Source organism: Cryptomeria japonica, chromosome 3, assembly GCF_030272615.1.
Source record: "Cryptomeria japonica chromosome 3, Sugi_1.0, whole genome shotgun sequence".
Classification (NCBI taxonomy): Eukaryota; Viridiplantae; Streptophyta; class Pinopsida; order Cupressales; family Cupressaceae; genus Cryptomeria; species Cryptomeria japonica.
The window spans coordinates 721,160,890-721,184,043 of record NC_081407.1 but is presented as its reverse complement, the minus strand read 5'-3'; positions in this window follow the sequence as shown (position 1 = coordinate 721,184,043).

Here is a 23,154-nt window from a genome sequence, read left to right as displayed (position 1 = left end):
CCAAGTGTTGATCCTAGAGTTGGGTCCAAGGAGTGAGTAGGTTATCAAAACCTTAAGAGTGCAGCTTTAGGCAATTGATGAGATGATCAATCACGATCAATGGGAGTTGGAAGGGAGAGTGTTTTTCACCTAGCATGTAGAAGGATCCTCTTGTGTGTCTCCTTGAGTGACTGAACCCTTGAGAGGTCTAGAGTAGGGGATCCCTCTGCATCACACTATCTACAACCCATAGATTTCTTCTTTCAACATGTTGGGAAGTTTGTACTATCATACTTGATTCTGCTTTGTCCTTTTCTTTCTCAACCCAAATCGGTTGAGTTTCTTTCTTCTTATCAGCTGCAATTTTGTGCTCTAGTTTGGCTACTAGTTCCTAACCAAGATCTGTCCTCTTCTACTTGATTTTCTTATTCTTACAAATCTTTGATATATGTTCAAACTCTTGACAGTTATAGCATTTCACATTTACATTGAAAGATGAATATTTGAAACTATTGTAGGACACTAATTTACTCTGCCTACATTCAAAACTCCTAAGAACAAATACATTACACTAATAACAGACAACATTCATATCCCAGAATGCATTAAATAGATTTATACTTTCATAAATCATAGTGGGCTTATTTGTTAATCTACAATTAGCTAACCTATGTCCAAATTTGTTACACTGGTAACAATAACCATGAAAGTTTGGAACATACCGGTTAGGTTACCTTGGTCCTGCAAACATCTATCTCACAAGGGGTCTTCCTTTCATGCTGCTAACTCTAGTGAATCCTTGATGATCAACTCTTGCATTTCTCCTAAGATCTGCATTTCAGTACATTTGGTGTGGCCTCCAGTTCATTGATTGTATATACCAGTTTATGTGACGATTTCTAGAAGCTTTTGCATAAGTCTTCTTACTAGTATCCTTGCTTACTATGAATGTTTTCTTTTCTTTACCTTCACTAGAAGAAGTGAACTGTATCTCCTTACCAGATTTATATTTATTGTTTGAAATTTACCCTTCTTCAAATCCTAAGCCACTAGTATCTTTAGATTGCTTCTGTTTGCTCAACATCTTTTCCAAGGCTTATGTGCTACCCTCATATTTTCTTCTTAGTTTAGTTCATCCTTACTCTTTTCAAGCTCTTTTCTAGAACTTCACTATTTCTTCTTCCATAACTTGATGCTCCTTTTCATTATTTAACAAATCAGAGGATGTAACTTCACATATCCTCTTGTCTTTTTTCAACTGGAGTTTTAAGTCAGAGATAACTTGATTGGATTGTTAGGATAACCGATGAACAACTGAGAGGGGGGTGAATTAGTTGTTAACATATTATAACTTTTAATCCACAATACAGCCTTAGAAAAGATCAAGTACCGGTAAAGCACTTACAGATGTTGGTAGGAGAAAATACCGGTAAACAATACAACTTAAAAATTAACTAGATAATCAATGCAAATAAACCATTCCACATAACACCGTGATTTGTACATAGAAAACTCGGAAAGGAAAAAACCATGGTGGGAAGCCTACCCACTGTTAGATGATACTTCTATAGAAAGTATGTGTTACAAGGAGGGGCATACACATGCAAGAAGGCACACTGCCTACAGCGTACTGCTCATTCCAAAAAGAGTCTCACTGACTACAAAGGTTAAAACCACCTCAAGATAAATGGACAACAATATAATAAAGTGAACTACCAAAGATAGCATCTACCATGCCTAATTACAGTCCTGGTTAAGCTCAATACCAGAGGCCTTTTACCTCTTCCTTAATCCCAATTCGATCACCTATGATCATCCAAATCTCCTTCGCATATGATATTGCATTTGAAGACCATGACACATAATCCCCATGATCAACAATCAAATTTTACATCATTTTATACAAACCCTAAGACCTAAACCAATTAGGTCGGCCACCTTAAAGATATTACAATAAGATCTATCACACTATAAAATGGTTAGTTCAAGGGTTAGTCAAATCAACATAAAACTAAACCATTAAAAACCATTATCAAGAAAGATTAAGCATAGAAGCATCTGAGAGATAAAAATGAATAAAAATTAAGACTTCACTCATGATTCTCCCTACGCCATTAGCTCTCCCTTGTTCCTCTCCTCTCCAAGTTCACAAATGTGTAGCTCTCAGTAGCTTTTTGCACTATTTTTGGATGTCTTATGGATATTCAAGAGTATGAAGTAAATGCTCATGAAAATGCAAACATGAAAAAGCTAAGAAATGAGATATTATGTAACTAACTAAGATTAATTTTAGACCAAAGTGAATTATGCTATATACTCTCTAGATTTTGCTATAAGTTAGATGCATGCAAGTTTTTTCAGGATTTGGATTATGAAGAAATGGGCTCTATTTATAAGAAAAATGGAGCAATGGATGGTTGAGATTGAGTAATCTCAACAAGGGTCAGGATTAAAGGGCTTAAGATCCATGTGAGGGCTTTCAACCCAACCCTAGGATGACAAATGTCAGTATCAGATGGGTTGAGGGGAGAGGGAAGAAAAATTAAATGCTTGACATGACCTGAGGGTTACTCTAGTGGGTAAGGTTAAGCTTGGGTTAGAGTCATCCATTGGATAAAGCTTTTATCCAAGGGGTAAACTCTTGTGCAAGGGTTAATTAATAACCAAGGGTAAAGACAAACTTTGAGTTAGGGGTCAAAGTCTCTAACCATGGGTGCAAGTGGATTTAACCATAAATGGTTATGTAAGAGCCTTTAATAGTTTGGAAGACTTTAGAGGTTAACAATTTGAAGACATAAAGCCTTAAATTCTTTTCAAAGACTTTGGAGTCTTTGAGAAGTGACTTCAAGTTGCTTAAGAATGTGACAATATTTAGGGGATGGATTAGGCTAATTAGGAAGGGGTTAGAAGAGTCTAGAAGGGGATTTAGGATTGCAAGTGGGTTTGGTGGGTGAGGGAAAATAGAATTTTTATTAAAATAAAATTCATTGATTTCAACAAATAGGTGCAACTTGCATTTTTAGGAGAATGCAAGTGGGGGGGATTTTAATGATATTTAATTTATTTAAAAGAGGAAAGGGGGCTAAATGAAATAAATAGAATTTATTCGTTTAATTGATTGTGAATTTGGTTTAATGACTTAATTAAAATAAATTGAATAATTCATTTAATTAATAGGAGAATGATTTGAAGATGAATTAATTAAATGTTAATTTAATTAACTATTGGCTAGTGGGTTTTTAATCAGATAAATAGCAAATATTCATTTAATTAAAATGGATAGATTTATGTGACTACAAGATATTACATAATTCCTTATTACAATGATATGCCATGTCGGCTTAAGACGAGAACAATAATAACAAATTCATAGATCATCTTGAAACATCCTGGTAACGTGTAGAGTGCATGTTATCATGATACCGATCCATAGCCTAGATAGGTACCAAACCTATTATGGGTCTACCATGCCAAAGAATTGTCTTCAAGTAGTTGAAGCACGATAAAAGAACATCTTTAGCATCCTAGAATCCATGTAGAAACTATACCAACACCACTTATGCATCCTGTCAAGATTCCTTAGTGAAAGCTCTGTCGGTAAAGCCTTAAACCAATGCTGGTAAGGGTTTACTAGAATGTATGATAGAATCCAATACCAAGCCAATACCAATTGACCAAAACATGCTCATGGAGAATATAACACATGAAATGAAACATACTTCACTGATCCAAATATGCCGAAAGTGTCCAACAGATAGTCTCTTCTATCGGTAACACTAGATCTTCTATCGGTAACCAAAACCTATCTATCGGTAACCATCCATAACAACTAGTGTTGACATCAATGACAAAACATCAATGCAACACATAATCAATTCATCCATAATGCCAACAATCTCCTCCTTTGGCATTGATGGAAACACTAGATGTGAAAAACATCTAAGTACCAAGTAGTGCCAAATAAGTCTCCCTCTAATATATACAACTTTTTTTAATATATATTTTCACATCAATATCTCTCCCCCTTTGACATCAATTCCAGAAATCTGACAAGAATATCAAAGCAATAATGTAAACCTCAAAGTTGACTACTCCCTCTGAGTAGCAGTGCCACTCATCAGTGTCGGAATGAATAATGTCTTTGGTAATGCATGTCAGACTGATGATAAATTGCACCAATCAAGTCTATATCGGAGAGGCATAAATCCCTAACCTGTCTCTCAAATACTTAAATGATTCCTTAGATAGGGGTTTAGTGAATATATCTGCAATCTATATCTTTAGTGTTCACATAAACTAGTTTGACTTCCTTTGCTTCTACCTTGTCCTTCAGAAAGTTATACTTTATTGATATATGCTTAGTCTTAGAGTGAAATACCGAATTCTTAGACATGTCAATAGCTACAGAGTTATCACAGTAGATAACTATCGGTTCACTACAATTTACCCTGATATCCTTCAATATCAGCTTCATCCACAAGACTTGAGTGCAATTAGTTGTTGCTACAACATACTCAGCTTCTACAGTAGATAAAGAAATGCATGACTGTTTTTTGCTGATCCATGAAACTAGTTTCTTTCCAAGAAAGAAAGCTCCACCAGAAGTGCTCTTCCTGTCATCAGTATCTCCTGCCCAATCTGAGTCAGTATATGCACATAAAGTGAAATCATCATTTTTAGAATATCATAGGCCATATTGTGTTGTTCCTTGCAAATACCAAAATATTCTCTTTACTGCACATTCATGATTTTCTTTACGATTACTTTGATATCTAGAAACAATACTTACTACATTCATAATATTCGGTCTAGTCTGAGTTAGATATAATACACCACCAATCATAGACTTATACCTTGTCGAATTTACTCGTTTGGAATTATCCATACTAAAAATTTTAAACAATTCCCTCAAATACTTAGTTTGACAGATAAAAATGCCTTTGCCAAATTAAGTAATCTACAAACCTAAGAAAAATCTCATCTCACCAATCATGGACATTTCAAATTCATTCTTCATGATGTTAGCAAATTCCATGCATAATTTATCTTCTCCTCCAAAAATGATATCATCAACAAATACTTCAATAATCAAAATATCATTATTAGTGATCTTATAATATAAATTACTATCAGCACTACCTTTAGTACAACCAAGCTTCAAAAGGTATTTATCCAACCTTGCATACTAACCTCTAGGAGTCTGTTTCAATCCATATAAAGATTTCTTCAATCTGCAAACCATATCTATATCATCTATCAGTGAAAATCCATTAGGTTGCTCAATGTATACTTCTTCCTCAAGCTCACCATTCAAAAATGCACATTTAACATCCATTTGATAAACCTTATAGTTCGTATAAGCTGCATAGGCAAGAAATAGTCTAACAGCTTCAATTCTAGCTATAGGTGCAATGTCTCACCATAATCAATTCCTTCCATTTGAGAATATCCTTTACAAACCAATCTGACCTTATTTCTTACAACTTGACCATCCTCATTTAGTTTATTCCTAAAAACCCATTTAGTTCCAATAACATTTTTATTTTTAGGCTGGGGAACTAAAGACCAAGTCTCATTTTTCTCTATCTAATCTAATTCATCTTCCATAGCCTTTAACCAATGTTTATTCTTACAATCTTCAATAACAGTTGTCGGTTCAACTTGAGAAATAAGACATACCTCTTCATTTGCCAGTTTTCTTCTTGTCATAACTCCTTTGTTCCTATCTCCAATAATTTGATCTTCAGAATGATTTAATCTTACATACCTTGGTGTCTTCTGAACTTCAGGTTCACTGCTCTGATCATTAGTCACAATTGAATTTTTTGATTGTGTCAGTGTAACTGTTTTGGTTTCCTGTACTGGTTGAGGCATTGTCAGTTCAGTTATGATCATTTTCACTGTCGGTTCCCTATCATATTATATAGAATGATTTATGTATTGTTCATCTACTTTCACATTAGCACTTTCCACAATTTTCTACAATCTTTTGTTATAACATCTATATGCTTTTCTTTGAATTGAATACCCAAGAAATATCCCTTCATCACATCTAGGATCAAAATATCCAATTGAATCATCTCTTTTGATATAGCATTTACTTCCAAAAATTTTGAAATATTTAACATAAGGTGTATTTCCAAACCATGGTTCATAAGGGGTCTTACCAGTTTCACCTTTGATGTGAACTTTGTTGAATGTGTAGAGTATTGTACTCACAGCTTCTCTCCAGTAGATATGAGGCAATTTGGCTTCCATCATCATAGATCTTGTTGCATCCAAAATGGTTCTGTTCTTTCTTCCAACTACTTCATTCTGCTGAGAAGTCCTAGGTGTAGATAGTTGTCTCCTGATTCCATTTGTCTCACAATAACTGTTAAATTCATGAAAAGTGAACTCACTACCATGATTTGATCTTAGACATTTGATTTTCAATCCAGTTTCTGTTTCAACCTTCTCTTTAAAGATCTTGAATATCTCAAAATCTTCAAACTTCTCCCTTAGAAAAGTCACCCACATCATCCTAGAATAGTCATCAATAATTAGCATGAAATACCTATCACCTTGAAAGCTTCTAGTCCATGTTGGACCACATAAGTTAGTGTGAATCAAATCAAGTACATCATTAGATCTATCATGTATGCTCTTAAAATAACTTCTAACTTGCTTACCCAATTGACATTCCTTACATACCGGATTATGAGGCTTCATAATCTTAGGTATATCTCTAACTGTCTTAGTTGAACTAATCTTAACAATACAATCAAAATTAACATAAAGCAACCTCTTATGCCATAGCCAACTTTCATCAATATGAGAAATTAAGCATGTCTTATTACTAGTGTTCAAGTGAAAGATATTACTTCCTGTGTGAATACCGGTTGCAATCTCCAAACCAGTCTTGTTAATGATTTTGCATTTTATATCTTTAAACTAAAGTTGGAAACCCTTATCAACCAATTGACCAACACTCAAAAGATTATGATTTAAACCTTCTACATAGTAGACATTATTAGTATTATGCTTACCATCCAGAGAAATAATACCTCTACCTTTGATCATACATGCTTTGTCATCTCTGAATCTGACTTGACCACCATTGTATTCTTCCAGGGATAGAAATTTCCCTTTATCTCCTGTCATATGATGTGAGCATCCAATATCAATTACCCATTCATCCTTATCTTCAACTTTTTTTGCCATGGCCTTTTCTTCATTTTTGATATCCAATTCCGGTTCATCTTCCTTCAAAGCATAGAACACCCATTCCTTTCCATTACCAAATCCACTAGCAGAGTCTTTTTTTGGTTCATCTCCAGAGTTATCAGTTACTCCTTCCTCATCTGCTATGTAGCATTGTTTACTTTTCTTGAATCTATATCTGTTTTGGTTAGGCTTAAAAGATTTCTTAACTCTTTCCTCAAACCTTGCATTCCTTTCAGGACATTTAGATGAAAAATGACCAATCTTGTTACATGAAAAACATTTAAAAGGTTCTTTTCTTTCATACTTACTTCCATTTGGTCCTTTAGGTACTCTTCTAGAAAATAAGGCTTCAAGTTTCTCAAGTTCTTCATCTTCTTTCCTCATGTCTACCAATTCTTTTGCATATAGGGATTTCCAGTCACTTTTTCTGGTAGATCATGATGATGATGATGATGTGATAGTTCTGATACTTAAAGATAATTATAGATGCCAAACTAATAAGATGAGAGGGGGGGGATGAATCATACAAACTTAATCTTCCATAAAAACATTAGATTCAACCTCGGTAACATATACGTCAGCAATATACCAAAACTGCTAAACATGCAAACTCAAAAGTATATAAACATCATAACACTCAGAACACCAGATTTAACGTGGAAACCCAAATATGGAAAAACCACTATGGGATTTTAGACCCACTAAGAAATATACTCTTCTAGAGTATGCTCGGTTAAAAGCAAATCCTGTTAAAGATTACAAACATGTTGCTAGATGTGACCCGGTTAAGGGATTTCCCTCAGATCTGTTAGGATCTTCACCTTGTTAGAAGTGACCTTGTTAAAGGATTTCAAACACTCAATTAGAATGTCACCTTGCTAGAGGGTTTTACAAATAAGACTATTAAGTCCACTCGGTTAAGAGATTTTCTATCACTTTACAAAATAACAATAATAAAAATCTATCTGCAACTTCACATCTAAAATGCTAAAGAAGATTCTTATTTACTCAATATAATATAGACATAGAACTAATCTTGTCCATCTGCTAGGCTCTATACTCTGTTATTCAAAATAGATCTTCAAGCTTTTGTGCTCAATAATCACTATGTAGCATCCCTGTGCATACACTTGCCCGCATGCATTGTTTATCAACAGTTCCTTATTTATAAACAATAGCTCACCGCTTAATCTCCTTGATCACATTTCCCATAATCAATCATATCCATTAGATCTTCAAACTTTGACTAGGGTCAATGTATCCTTCGATCTGAAAATGTTTTACCCTACCTAGGAACTTGCATACATTTCTTGGAACTTGTGCTCGGGTATTGCAGTTCAATCTGAGCTGTAGATCTTCCTGCCGATTTTTCTTTGCCATAGATTCTTTAACAAACTTCATTCACTACATACCAATCATTTAATCATAGCCAGCTCATCAGCTTCCTTCATTAAATAATGCATGTAATCATTTAATGCATTCTATTATTACTTGGTTGCAACTTGATAAATACTAAACTTCACTCGGTAGACATTTTGCCTTCATTAACCGATAGCAATAACCTTAGGATTTACCGACTGGGTTCTTTGCTCGGTAACATAGTATAGTATAAACCTTACAATCAATAACATATATATGATATCAAAACAATCTAAACATCATGATCTCATCATTGTCTAACTCGGTAATAGCTACCCATTGAATAACTTATTCCTCCCCTTATTCATCATATTCTTTCTATGTCTTTTACCGACTTCTTTATACTCATCAAATCATACTTCTCAAGATATGGAAACATCATACTAAATTAGAAAATCAATTTCTTGACATCAATGACAAAATAATAATATTAAGATAGTAAATATCCTTAATCAGTTATATCCATAATCATCAACAACCTTCTCAATATCCTTATTGAAATTCCAACAATTTCTCTATGTCTGTTATAATGCCAAATGCCAACATGATGATGATGATGATGATGCATGAAAAGCAGGTCCAGACTTTACAGCTCCAGAAGATCCAAATTCTTCAAAGCTCAAAAGAAGGTAATTTCTCAATCAGAATGTCTTTGTTAGCTGAATGTTTGTCATTGTTCTTAACTCATTAATTGCAATTGCCTTCATCTTGTAAGTCGGTGGAAGGGATCTCAAGACTTTGGAAACTATTTCATCTTCACTTAGAAATCCTCCCCAACATTGAATTCCCATAACAATCTCATTTACTTTTTCCATAAACAAAACAATTCTTTCATTGTCTTCCATCTTCAAGTTTTCATATCTTACCCGGTAACCATCAAGTTTAGTAATTTTGACAATAGGATCACCTTCATTCAGATTTTTCCATTTATCCCACATAACCTTAGCTGATGATTTATCAGTTAATCTCATTATTTGCTGATCAGTAAGAGCACACAAGAGGGCTTCTCTAGCTTTGCAATTATTCTCAATGTTCTTATCCAAGTCTGTAGGAACAGGATTACCAAATGTTGGACCATAAGGTGTGTATCCTCTCTCAGTGATCTCCCAAATATCCTTGCCAAGACATCTAAAATGAGTCTCCATTCAAATTTTTCATATCCCATAATTTGTTCCATCAAGCTTGGGGATTTCTCTTCTGAAAATAGTTGTCGGTGGATTAGAAGTGTTAACTTCCATAGGATCTACCTCAAGCAGTTAAGCTTCTGCAAAAGAGGACCAAAGCTCTGATACCAATTGTTAGGATAATCGGTGAACAATTGAGAGGGGAGGGTGAACTTATTGTTAACAAACTATAACTTTTATCCACAATACAACCTTAGAATAGATCAAGTACCGGTAATGCACATATAGATGCCAGTAGGAATAGATACTGATAAACAATACAACTTAAAAATTAACCAGATAATCAATGCAAAGAAACCATACCACATAACACCGTGATTTGTATGTGGAAAACCCAGAAAGGAAAAAACCACGGTGGGAAGCCTACCCACAGTCAGATGATACTTCTGTAGAAAGTATGTGTTACAATGAGGGGCTTGCACATGCAGGAAGGCACACTGCCTAGAGCATACTGCTCATTACAAAAAGAGTCTCACTAACTACAGAGGTTAAAACCACCTCAAGATAAATGGACAACAATCCAATAATGTGAAATGCCAGAGATAGCATCTACCATGCCTAATTGTAGTCCTAGTTAAGCTCAATACTAGAGGCCTTTGACCTCTTCCTTAGTCCTAATTCGATCACCTATGATCGTCCAAATCTCCTTCGCATATGATATTGCATTCCAAGACCACGACACATAATCCTCATGATCAACAATGAGATCTTAAATCATTTTATACAAGCCCTAAGACCTAAACCAATTAGGTCGGCCACCTAAAAGATATTACAATGATATGCCATGTCGTCTTAAGACCAAAACAATAATAACAAATCCATAGATCATCTCAAAACATCTCAGTAATGTGTAGAGTACATGTTATCATGATACCAGTCCATAACCTAGATAGGTACTGGACCTATTCTGGGTCTACCATGCCAAAGCAATTTCTTCAAGAAGTTGAAGCACGATCAAAGAACATCTTCAACATCCTGAAATCCATGTAGAAACTGTACCAACACCACTTATGCATCCTCTCAAGATTCCTTAGTGAAAGCGTTGTCAGTAAAGCCTCAAAACAATGTCAATGAGGGTTTACCAGAATGTATAATAGCATCCAATACCAAGCCAATACCAACTGACCAAAACATTCTTATGGAGCATATAACACATGAAATGAAACATACTTCACTGATCCAAATATGTTGAAAGTGTCCAACAGATAGTCTCTTCTGTTGGTAACACTAGATTTTCTATTGGTAACCATCCATAATAGCTAGTGTTGACATCAATGACAAAACATCAATGCAACACATAATTAGTTCATCCATATTGCCAACATGGACTCATCCATGGATTGCTTCAATAGAACTTGTTCTTCTATTGCAGCAAGATTGACCCTTTTGAGTTCTCTTCTTATCTTACTTAACTCCTCAAGGGCACTTATGAGCTCACCTTCTAGATCCACTTTGGCTTCAATGTCATCTTCTTCCTCATCTTCACCAATTGGTTCATCTAGTGCCATAAATAGATTAACTTCTCTTTCATTCTCACAGTAGTCATCTTTTGATGCACTTTCTTCATTTGTGGCATCATCCTCAATAGTATATAGGTTGTTCATGCTTCTGGTAGCCTTTTCTTCCTTGATGGTAGGCATTCCTTTCTTTTTCTTTGTCAAAATATCTGCCAAAACTTCTTTGCTCATCTCTGTTGGTTTCATTATAAGGGCATTTTGAAGCAAAGTGTCCAACTTTACCACAGTTGAAGCATTTGAGTGGTAACTTTCATTTGTACTTGTCGGATCCTCTTTTGAACTTTCTGACAACTTTTCTTCCTATGCATCCGATTCTTCATTGTATCCTTTATGAGTAAACTATTCCTTACCCGTTTTGGTGGAGTTGAACGCTACCTCTTTCCTTGAAGATGCTTCACTGATTGTTCTCATTTCATAGGTTGTTAGAGAGACAAATAACATGTCCATTGTGAAGGTTTTCAAATCATTTGCTTCCTCAATGGCATAAACCTTAGTATCATACTTAGATGTGACAAATCTAAGTACCTTGTTGACAATAATCTCATTAGTGCTTTCCTCTCCAAGACCCATGATGGTGTTCATAGTTTCATCTACTCTGTGAAGGTAGTCTGCAATCTTTTCTTCATCTTTCATCTTGATGCCCTCAAGATGGCCTCTTAGAGAGTGCAGCTTGACCTCTTTGACTTTGGCATCTCCTTCAAATAATCTATGCAATTTATCCCAAGTCTCTTTGGTGGATGCACAGTGCATGACTTTGACAAACTCATTATTTGACAACTCGCTTAGAATAGCATGTTTAGCTTTTCCATTGTTCTCATACTCCTTCTTAGCATCTAGATCAATGGGAGGAACACTAGGGACATTATACCCATTCTTGACAGTCATCCACACATCAAAACCAAGGGGCAAAATATAGGTCTCCATTATTCTACTCCATAAGGCATAGTTAGATCCATCAAACATGGGGGATTTTGAGGAGGTGGACTCATTTCTTGCCATTGTGTTCTTTGACCAGAATCTACCCAAGATAGAGAAAGATTTAATCAACTAGGAACCTAGGCTCTGATACCAACTATTGAACATAATGTACCACTGAGAGGGGGGTGAATCAGTGGTTCCTAAAATCCTTTCCTTTTAAACCAAGCCTTGAGTATTGGTTATCAACCTAAATACTAAACAATCAAACCAGTAAGATAAGAGTGGATATCAAAAGAGCCAAACACACAAATGCATAACCCACAGCACTAGATGTACGAGGAAAACCCAATATGGGAAAAACCCCGATGAGAAATGTTGTTGGAGTCTACTACTCCAATCTAGCCTCACAATGAAACAATAGATTACAATGATTTAGGGCACCAACCCAAGGAGCACCAACTCGATGTAATATAATGTAATACAATTTTAATGCAATGAAAGAACCTAGTTGCAAATGTGTTCTGCAACACTTGATCAATGGATATTTGTCGGTTAACAACCTCTTCTTCTTCACTGGTTCTCACACTACCGGTTATCAGATTACTTTCTCTGATCACTCACTGGTTACTCCCAGCCTTTCTTCTCTCCCTCTAAGCCTCACACTTCATAGTGTTTCTCTTGGATGCCTTTTCTAACCAATCACTCCCTACCTAGTATGCTTGATTGTTAAGACTATAACAGTTTATCGGTTACTTTGTCTCTACTAGTTAGACCCTCTCACTAGTTCAGCCTGCTAACACACACTATAACTCTTTGAGAAATATCTCTAAGGTAGATATTCTTTCTTTCTCAATCTCTCTTTCCTATCACACCTCGCATCTAGCATCATCTGATTTTAGTCTCTAGTTGACATATTTATCTTTTAGGATTCCCGCCACAAGAACCATTCAAACGGTGTCATGTTAGGTTTTACCTTCACCAACTCAATCTATATCAAATCTAATCAGATCTAATTTTGTGGAATGATGATCTACATCACACAAAACAGCACCACCATCTCCTTGCTTTTCAATGTGCATTTTCTATTTTTGGATGTCTACGACATACTTTTATGCATTTCTTTGTCAATCACCATTAATGGCTTGGTTGTTTCCTTCGACAAATGGGTACAAAGATTAGATTTTCTTGCAAGGTTAGTTCAATCATCTTGTCACCTTGTCTTCCTCGAGCTGCAATATTTTGCCATCCTCCCATGCTTTTTGGGTTCTTCATTAAAGTCGACCTGCTTGATGACTACTACATCGATGAATACTTCATCAACCTCTGCATGATTGCCACCTGGTTTCCACCTGTCATCCTTGTCAACATCCACCTATGCTTGGTTTGCTATGTTAGTTTGGCATCATCTTTAGTTTGTTATGTTGATTAGGCAACCTTCACCGACCAAGACTAATTACTAGTTCAACTCACCTTACAGGTATAACCTACCTTCATTGGTGGACCTTCATACCCGCTGACCTCTTCTTTGTCGGTGGATCAACTTGGCCTTCCATCAAACATGCTGGTCCATCTATTAAGTCCATTTACCGATAGCATTAAACTTCTTAGTGTATATTTGTTCACATCCTTCTATTTTTCTTTGCTTCCTTTCTTTGCCTTACCGGTGGTTCTGCTTTACCGATCCATGATGCATTTCATATGTACCGATAACATACCTTTTTGTCTGCTTACACAAATATGGATTGAAATCATCATGTCTTACTTCACCCATACCAGTCAGCACTACTTACTCATTGGTGACCATGCCAAACCAGTTGACATCAATGACAACCTAATGCCAACAATGCCAACAATCTATCTGGGTATCCTCTACTGCAAAATTGGACTCACTAGCTAGTACAACAGTAGCTGGTGGAATTCTAGCCGGTTGCTTAGTATTTACATTTTGTTCCTCAATATCTACCGGTTTCTTGTCCCCTGGTAACTATATATTCTGTGATTGAACAAAACAGGGACTTAACTCATAACCTAAATTCAAAAGAATTCTGACCCAAATGTCTATGGTCTCCTTCCTAATTTATTCAAATCTTTCTAACATTAAATTATTTATTCTGTGCTTTGGATTAAATTTAGATGAGTTAGTTTTCTTGATCAAATCAGTAACCTTTGTCGGAGTTATTGATGGGAAAATATTAACTAATTCAGTTTCTTTCATCTGTCGGTCCAAATTGTGTGCATGTAATTTCCTGGCCTCTAGCTTATCATACAATTCTTTAGGCAAAATTATCTCTAACTCAATCAATTCTCTACTAAAAGAATTAAGATAAAAAAGAATATCTTCCTCAATCTGCTTCTTATCCTTCTCATCAAATTCATCAAGGAATGTACAAATATTGTCTAAATTACCATCATTAATAATCTAATCAATAATGTCTTGAGCATCTAATTTCTTCATACTGGTTCTTCTTTTGGCTTTCGGTTTAGATTGCTCATCTGACTTTGGCTTGTGTTTATGTACAATGGTAATTTAGGTTTTTAGGGAGGCTCCTTAGCTGGTTCTTCCTTATGTTCTTCCTTCTTCTCCCGTACTATCTTTGCAAAAATGCCTTTCTTCTTTGGAGTAACCTTGATTTCTTCATCTGACTCAATCTCCTCTGAAGAAACTTTCATATACTATCGGGTTGCCTTCTATTTTTTTTGTACTTGTTCAATTGGTTTAGAACTAATAGGCTCAGTGGATGATGCTTTCATTTGCTTGGAAGACTCAGTAGGTATCAGGACCACATTGGGAGTGGCCTGAGCTTCCTTCCTGGATTCCCTCTCTTCCTTCTTTTTCTATTTCATTTCTTCTCTTCTTTGAGTTTCAAGAATTTTAACTTTTTGTTCTATTTTTTTCCTATCATTCCCTTCACTTATTAGATTTTTTGCTACAACCTTAGTTGTTTTTCTTCTGATTGCTAGTGCAACCTGTCCTTGGTGAACCTTCAGTCCTTTCTCCCGGGTTGTACTAAATTTCTCCTCATTCTCATCAGCTAGTTCTTGTAGTAGATGTTGTGCATAAGCATCGAGTGTGGCCTCATCCACCTCATAACCCATTGGCATAATCCAGACTATTTTAGGTTGGACTACTTCCATCATACATTCATCCTTGTTTACCATAAAACATAGTGTATCTTTATATTTTTCTACTATATATTTGGGAATTCTAGCTCTATTTTTTATTTCCTCTTGAAAAGTTTTTAAAAGTCCCCATAAATTTGCCTTTTTTAGTTTATCCCCTTGTCTATCCAAAATTTTGGCTATCTGGGTGGCTACTGGTCGATCAAAATCCCATTGTATCTTCCCACAACCAGGAACAGTACCCAAAAAGTAGAATGCTAGGCAAATAACAAAAGAACCATACGGGAAGGTGTTTTTCTTATCTTGTTTAATCTTTTGAAGGTTTGACATCAACTCCTTCAACATCACACTGTAGAGATTGTGGTGTGTGTCCTCCTTCACTATTTGATGAGCAATCAAAATGTTGTTACTAGAGATAGAGTTTAGCCAGTTTGACTAGTAAACTTTGTATCCGATTATCATTGCAGCAAATTTAACATCAATTTCTTTTACATCATCCTCTCATAGAATGACCATCGTAGGGTGGCATCAGTGAGTTTGCATAGTTTTTTGGTAGAGAGCTTGCACCTAGGGTCAAGTAGACCTCCAATCTTGTGTAGGTAGGTGATGTTCTTGATTACCTCCTCAGTGATCTTGTAAGGTCGATCCAACCAGATAAATTCTTTGTGAATGCGGCTTAGTATGTATTGGACCCATCATGCCTAGTCAAATGTGGGAAAATACATGAATTAGGTGAAACTGATCCTCTACAAGTGGACAAATTCTAGTTTTAGGTGGTTATCCATGATCAAATTCACAGTGAAGACAAAGGATAACTCATATCCTCCGATCTCCTCGATGTCATAGTCAATATATGCCCTAATGTCTTTGGTGTGAAGAACACCATGCCAAACACTCAAGAATGCTCCTAGTGGTTCATCCAAAAGGGATTTGAAGGGATGCTTCTTCAATTCAAGATGGGCAATTCTTGATTTCCACCACCAAAGGAGTATCGACATTGAATGAAGAAGCCATGATATCAAATGCGAATATTGAAGACAGGGTTTCTACAAACAAAAATACCTCAAGATACTGTCAGATGATGAGATTTATTTCAAGAGAAAATACTTGCACAAATCATCGCAGACACTTGAATGCTTTCAAAATCACTCTTTTGAATGCTCGATCGTTGTGTGAAGAAAATAACTTAACTTTTCCCTTTTTATCATCGTTAACCCTAATTTTCCACTGTCATAAATGTTGTTGGGAAGACTGAGCAGGTTGCATAATCTAAAAGTAGGTTCTAATAAACACTTGAAGTTACCTGAGTACCCATTCATAGTCAGAATTCTCTAAATACATATCTAATCCAAGGTATTTGCATGGTCTTCAATGATTTGCCTACCCCTAAGGCAGAGTGCCTTAGTTACTAGTTGTTCCTGCTTCTGGTGTAGGACCTGATGGCTCTACCGGGTGTTTTGTCAGTTGTGTATCTGATCTCCTTACCCATCTTTTCTCATGCTATTTTATGATATCTTTCACCTTTTCCTTTCCTTTCTTATATGCATTTCAATTATTTATCGGTGGGTTCTTACTTCTACAATATTTAGCATTATGTCTAATCTTGTTGCATGCATAATAGACAATATTATTCTTCTGAATTGTTTTGTTTAACCCTTGATTTCCTTGATTTCCTTTTGATCTGCATTGGTTATCTATATGTCCAAATCTACTACATGCATGACATCTTACATTTCCAAGACCGGTGAATGATGCATTTTTTGTATTATTCCTATTTCTGCACTGACTTGCTATATAACCATATTTATTGCAAACAAAGCATGTACCATTTAATTTGTGAGCATTAGGTTGTCTTACCGGTGATTTCTGGTTCTAGTTGTTGACATGATTCTACTTCTGACCAGATGATTGATCTTGTTGTGCAGCATTGGATCTTTCACCTTCTTCATAACCAAGACCTCTCTTGTCATTAGCATCTTTTTGACTCTTTATTAGCTCATCAATTTTGGCAGAGATGGCTTTGAATTTGTCCTTGTATTCATTTGCAGTGACTAAGTCATCTCTCATGATTATAATTTGTCTCTCAAGTTGCTATTCATTGTTCCGAGACTGGACCAACTCAAGTCTCAACATGTCATTCTCATGTGTCATTCTATTACATTGAGCTAGGTTTTCTTCATTATTATTTTTGTCTTCAATGTCCTTGCACATTATCATGGTTAAGGCTTGCATCTCATTCGTAAAGATAGTGTTCTCCTGAGTGAGTTTCTGACATTGATCCTTCATAGAATCTTCCTCATCATTGTTCTGATTTTGCAATCGAACATAGAGTTCCATCCTCTTGGCTTGAACAGTTGAAAGTTTTCCTTGCAATTGAATGATGTGTTCTCTGTCTTGCATTAGTTCATTCTTCAGTTATTATTTTCCATCTGCTCATTATCAATATCGTCAAGAGTAAGTTGAAGTTACTGGTGTAGACAAGTTTTCATTTATTCCAAGTTTTGGATCTTCTTCAAGTGGTTAAACTTCTTCTGAGGAACTGGCTCTAATACGAATTGTTGGAATCTAGGAACATTGAGAGGGGGGCGAATCAGTGTTCTACCGGTAAAACTAATTTTGAACTTATTGCTTATGAACCAGTTAACAGTAAATAAAATTAAAGTGCATGAACCAAATAATACATAAAGAAGAAACACCATAATGCTAATATTTATACGTGGAAAACCCTACAAAGGGAAAAATCAGGGTGGGTTTGATACCCACAATATCTATATACTTCATCAAGGTATACAAATTGTGTGGGGGAAAAAGTGACACTAAGCAAACATTCCCTAATCTCACTTTCAATCACACACTTGTGGAATACGAAAGAGCCTAGAGGTATCACACAATTGGCTACTTCTTTTTGTCGAAGAGAGAGCCACGGGCTACCTATTAGGATTTCTATTCCTTTGTTGTAATTGAAAGATAAAATGATGCAAGTTCAATTCCCAACCCCAAAGTGCAAGTATGAACTAATAACAAGATTGCAGAATTGAACTTAAACTATGGAAAGTTGTAAACACAAGGACAAGACAAGAATGTAAATGCGTACCCGGTGTTAAAATATGAATGAAAATGTTCGGGACGGGGGCCCGGGTGCCACTGTCCTGATTCTACCCCTGAAACTGCTGTTTTGCAACCTGAAAAGTTGTCAGAAACTTGCTGAAATTTGCTGTCTGACAGAAGGACTAGGGCGCCCAGCGCCCCTGTCCTGGCAGGACCAGGGTGCCCCACGCCCCTGTCCTGGTCTTTTTCTCTGAAACTTGGTGTGGAGTGCTGTCTCGGCTTGCTTCTTCCGGATCTGTAACTTGCGGCATCGTCCGAATTCCGAAACCTGCACTTATATCTGAAAAGGTGTGGTGGGCAGCTATATAGGGTTTTGCCTTAGTCAAACCCCCGCTTTGGTGATTTCCACCTCCACGAATAGCCAAGTTGTATTGTAAAAGTAGTGTGTGTGCAGACCTTGTGTGTGTGCAAGATCCTAAAATGCAAGTAAGCAAACTAGAGCAACCTAGAAAGTAAACCCTAATTGCTAGTAAATGATAATGTAAATGCTCCAAATCAAGATGTAAAGAGATCTAAAGCATGAATACAAGTGATATAATGAGGCTTATGCAAAGACATGAAAACAACATCAAATCATACCCAACCCCAAGGGAGGGGTACAAGCCAATCTTCAGTCGATGATCCCCTATTGCTCTTCAATGTCTTCAAAGCCCTAAATGGATGAATAAAATTGATAGATGCTTGATGGATGGATGTTGAATGTTGTTGAAGTCTTCAAAGATCTGCTCTTTCACTGCATAGAAGGTCCTTGAAAAAATCCTGGATCCTTTCAAATGAAGAAAGAGAGCTCTTATATATGAAACCCTAGGTCTTAATTTCAACTTTTGGCCGACCTAGAGATTGAATCTCCCGCCAATATCTTGGGGTTAAGCTTTATTTTATGATTGGATTGTGCTCCTAAAATTTCGGGAAAAATGTCCGGGACCATGTGCACGCCGGGCGCCATGGTCCCCTCCGGGCGCCATGGTCCCGACAACTTTTCACCAAATTTTCAGGGCCGTCGGATATGATGATTTTAGAGAGAATCCCGAAGTTACAGCTGATTTCGAGATGTTTTGACCCCTGAAATCAAGCCCCCAATTTCAAAATAGGACCTAATCAAGGTTTTTTGATTAAATGATGTATTGGAGGAATAAAATGAAAAGGGCACACTTTAATGAAAGGGCCCAACTTTATGATATGGGAGATGATAAAATAGAACCCTAGACCTAATTAATTTAATTAATTAAGTGCTAAAGGGGAAATGCAATGCAAAATGCAAAATGCGCCAAGGCGGGTGCTAAACTAGGTGTGAAATTGTACCACCCTAGCAAGTGCGTACAATTTACGACGCTACACAAATATTACATAAAGGGGATTGCACATGCAATCAGGCCAAGTGCCTAGAGCTCACTGCTCAAATACAAGTCTCACTGACTTACATAGTATTACAAAGTGATTGCAATAAAGAATTAACTCATAATATGCATCTAACCATGTTGGATAAGTTCCAGTTTAAGCTCTGTTGACCATCACCGTGTATCAGTTCGTCGATGCTCTATTCTGCCCTATTCTTCCACAGGTTGAGACTACACACTAAAGCTTCTTATCACTAACCAAAATGCATACCATCAATCTCTGATTAATTCGCAACCATAATCGCATTCCAAAAATCATAATGTAATCCATCACTAAAAGATCTCCTTAAATACCCTATTAACTTTTCACCATGTCAGATTCAATGAAGAATATAATCCTATAGACTACCGGATCAAAAGGTATAACATACATAATTTTGATGATCATGTTGGCCTTCACATGCTAGAAAAAATTCCATGAATGAAATAATTGGGGCCACAAGATATCTTAGTCGAGTCTCATCCTTAACCGGGTTCCAAATACATGTTACCGAGATCAAGACTTGACCGGTTGTAATGCAAAGTGAATATACCGGTTGAGTGTAGTGAATACCAGTTAACCCAAACAGAGTAAAATAATAGATCAATGAATCTCGATGGAAGATATAGACACTAGAAGATGAGTTTCCAAATGAGTTGCCATCAATGACAACCTTAAGTGTCATTGGCCTTACCGGATGAGTGTCAATTTCCAACACTCTTTGTGTGTATTGGTCTAGGTAAATCTCCCATTTCTTGGGACCATATCACAAGTGCACTCTATTGGATAAAGGCTAAAAAATATTACATGGCTTTAAGTGGAGCTAAAATTCCACCTTACTTTTCATCCAGTGACATAATGGAATTAAAATCTCCTACAACTACCACTTTTCATTAATTATCTAGGCTATAATATCTAAAAGTATATCCCATAAAATATTTTTATCCACCAAGGATGAAGGACCATAAACATTAAGGATCTAAAAAGATAAATGATTACTTTGGCTAAAATCTAGTTCTATTGATGATCTATAAACTCTACCTAGGCATTTCTATGGGATAGTCATTGTGGGTATAGAGAGATATCCTTTTCTCGTTCTCTTGGATGATGAGCAAGGATTGAGTGAGGAATATGTGCTTACATCCCTAGAATCTATTTTTTTTAATCTCTTCCATTAGAAATAACAATTGAACTATTAAAGTGGTCATTTACTACTTGGTTAAAATGAGCAGAAAAAATGGGGAGATATTGTTTGAATGAAATTTCTAGAAAATGGCTTTGATCTTTATTGTTTTGTTCATTTTTTTATACCAGAGATAAATCAACCTAATTCTTAGTTTCTAGTCCCTCCGAGATTTTTCTTGAAACCCTTGATTGGAGTTAAAAATATTTACTAAAATGGCCAATTAATGACATGTCTTGCAAACTGATTCAAGGGTTAGGATGATTTGTTCTTTTCATAATTTGTTTTTGGACTGAATGGCTAATGATTAAGGGAAATCCTTAGTTGCATCTAGAAGTACGAAAATTTGGATTGGGTATTCAATTTTTTTAAAGAAAACATGATTTAGTTTCAGAAAAATACCTGATTTGTTAGATAGAGTGTTGACTATTTCCATCTCTTTGTATTCCAAAGGCAAGGTTGGAAGTTGAACACAAAAAGGAATAAAAATTATGGTCATTATCATTGGGTTAAAATTGGGTGTCCAAGGCTAGATATATAGACTAACCCCATTGAAAGACCATGATTATGTCTTGTACATGGCATCTCTATATTTCTTATATTTGAAGATAGCTACAAGAAAACCTTTATCCTGATCTATATAGAAAATATCTCTTACACCTTCCTAATGATCATCAACCAAATCAAATAAAATTTATTTAAATGGATTGAAGTTCCAAAACTTACAAATTAAAGCATGCTGGTGAAGATCAATAGTTTGTTCTTGGAGGAATTCCTTAGAGAATATAGTTTTGATTTTTGTCTACACAACTTTTTGAAGTAGATTTGGATCTACATTCACTACACCACTTGAATTTTTTTTAGGCTCTTTAGGCAACCATCGAGTAGTTTTTCATGTGCATCATTGTGGATTGCAATGAACCCAATTTATTGACCTTGATTTTTTTTTTATTCAAATATGGATTGAAGGTAATTGTATTTCTAATTGGAATGTGCTTTGAAAATGTGGAAGGGTTTTTTCAACCCTAGGGTAACATTGTTGTACGATTGTTTATATGTAGGCCCCTTTTATAGTCTATGACTGAAGGTCCATGTGTTGGAATTCCATGACTATGAGTAATCTGAATTTGTTCAACCATATACCTATTGACCTTGATTATTTCTATTTAACACCTTGGATGCTTCACTGGTCTATAGAGTCCTACCAACTTGCTTTCTGAATTTCTTAAAAATGTCTATTGAGGTTCATCCACTTGATTCAAAGCTTGAAATTGGATGTACCCCCTTGGAAAAATGTAAATTCCCCACTCCACATTCTATAGGTAAATCAAGATATAAGATCTTGGGGGTCCCTCAATTCTTAACACAATAAAGAGTAGCCCCGTGAGGTTTGAACCTTGGTTGTAGGCACTACAGGCAAAAAGCTCCACCATTTCATCAAAGAGTCACCCCAAAAATATAAGCTAAGGATGTACTCCCTAGGGAAAATGTGAATGCCCTACTCCACATCCCATGGATAAATAAAGATACAAGATCTTAGGGGTCCCTCAATTCTTGGCACGATAGAGAATTAAAGGATGTTAAATGTTAAATCTATGATGATTGACTAAAGTTATTGTAAAGAAAACCTAAACCTTAGAAGGACAAAGATCAAGATGATGGCTGATAGGATTTAAAGCTAAACTAGAATGATGAGTTTTATGCTTGATTATTGATAGGATGATGAAAAAAAAGAGGTCAAGATAGTCTAGCAATAACCAAGATCTAATCAAGATTTGTTTTTGATGGTATGATGAAAGAATAAGGATTTGGTCAACTACTGAGAAGGGGGGTGAATTAGTAGATAGAAAAACATATAAACTTTCACCAATCTCATAATCAACCTCTCAAAGTAAACTTAGAACTAACAAGTTAAACCACTGAATTATAAATGCAATATCACTATCAAGTTTAACTGGTTGACGGTTACAACATAATAATAGTAAAACAACTTGAAACTCACAAACATCCAAATACTTTACTGACATAAGTAAAACCCCATTTCAAATTGCTGCCAGTTAATCATAACTTATCAAGGTGAATTAAGTAGTTAAGCAATTCAACCATAGTAAACATAACCACAAAAACATTCACCACTTGACAC